We start from the raw sequence: 2,012 nt of genomic DNA, 5'->3' as shown, positions 1-2,012 counted from the left end.
AGAATTTGAGACTTAGAAAGATTAAATTTTATCTTAACCTGTAAATTGAACATACAAATAATATGATCTTTATTCATCAAACAACATATACAGAAAAGATTTTGAAGAGATTTTATAGGAATAAGTCACATTCATTAAGTATCCCAATGATCATAAGATTTTTTAATGTGAAAAATGATCAATTCCGTCCTAAAGAAAAAAAAATGAAGATATACTTAATTCTAAAGTACCATATCTCAGTGCTATTGGAGCACTAATGTATCTTGTTAATAATACACAATCTGACATATCATTTACTGTGAATTTACTAGTAATGTATAGTTTCTCTCCAACCAAAAGACATTGAAATGGAATCAAACAGCTTTTTTGATATCTTCATGGAACAGCTAATATAAGACTATTTTATTCATATGAATCCAAGTCATAATTAGTTGGCTATGCAAATACAGGATCGAATCGGATACTTGTATGATCATACAAAAAAGATCTCAAACAAAATGTCTATTCACATATGGTGCTACAGCTATATCATGGAGGTCAAAGGCGGAGCTACATAGTGGCAAAGGGGGGCAATGGCTCCCCTAATTTTAATTTTTTACATATAAATTATATGTAAATTTCAATTTAGCCTTCCTTAAAATTTTATTTTAGTCTTATTTTATTATGTAAATATTTTTGGCTCCCCTCTAATATTCTATCTAGCTCCGCCCCTGATGGAGGTCTACAAAACAGACGATAACAGCGATATCCTCTAATCATACTGAAATACTAGTGATACATGAAGCAAGTCGCAAGTAGTTTTGGCTCAGGAATTTAATTCAATATATTCTATCATTATGTGACTGCCTGATAAGAAAATAGCTTCAACTATTCTATTTAAAGATAATATAGCATGCATTGCTCAACTTAAGGGTGGATATATTAAAGGTAATAGAACAAAACATATTTTTTCTAAATTCTTTTTCACTTATGACCTTCAAAATTAAGAAACTATTGATGTCCAACAGATCTACTCAAGCGATAATCTGGCAGATTTATTTATACAGTCACCTTCAAAATCCTCTTTTAAAAGATTGGTACATCAAATTAGAATGTGCTGATTTTGAGATATTAAATAATGTTGATAAGAGCATGAGGCTGTACACTTTTTTCTTTGGTCATGTTTTTGTCTTTATTGAATTTTTCTTGATAAAAATTTTAACGAGACAGTTCTCATCACAAAGGATATTGTACTATTTTTCCTTCGTTAAAATTAATCACATTGAATTTTTTTTTTTTTTTTTACTTTTGAATAGTGTCAACATTATGTTCTACTTCTTATGGATGTACTTAGGTAGGTATATTAATTTGAAGTATGTGTATGCATATGTATATAATTTAGACACACGGGGGAGAAAAATTAAAGTTTTTTATGAGTGGTTGCACATTTTAATTGCAGAACTACTTTCAAAATTGTTACCACAATATAATTAAAGATTTGTTAAATATTTTTATTTATTTATTATATTTAAAATATCATTTTTGAATAAGAAAATTTTTAAAAAATATATATAAATTATATCTTTTAAAAAATATTTTTTTAATACTTTTACTTTTATTTGTAAGATTTTATTAGACACTAAAAAATTAAAAAAATATATTTTTTATTTAAAAAAATCCTTTTTTTAACATCCAGAAACTAGCTCTAAACTTGGGAACGATAAGCCGAGGGCCCATGTTGTTCCATTAAATTACTCCTTAAGGTCCTAGCTAGCTAGTTCTAGTTGAAGAATAAATTGTAAAGTTTTTATTTTCGGTTGAAAAAATTACAAAAAAGATTATTCTTCTCTATATATTCTTGGTACGAAGCATGCTGTTCCTTAGCCTCATCAGCACTGCGTACGACATATATAGATAGATATAATAGATAGATTTTGCATCGTACATATATAGAAAGAGACATTCTCAACAAATTAAATTATCAAATTGGAAGACATAAACAATTATATAATTTTATTAATTACTTTTAGAAT

Source organism: Arachis ipaensis, chromosome B10 (genome assembly GCF_000816755.2).
Source record: "Arachis ipaensis cultivar K30076 chromosome B10, Araip1.1, whole genome shotgun sequence".
Lineage (NCBI taxonomy): Eukaryota > Viridiplantae > Streptophyta > Magnoliopsida > Fabales > Fabaceae > Arachis > Arachis ipaensis.
This window is presented reverse-complemented; position numbering follows the sequence as displayed.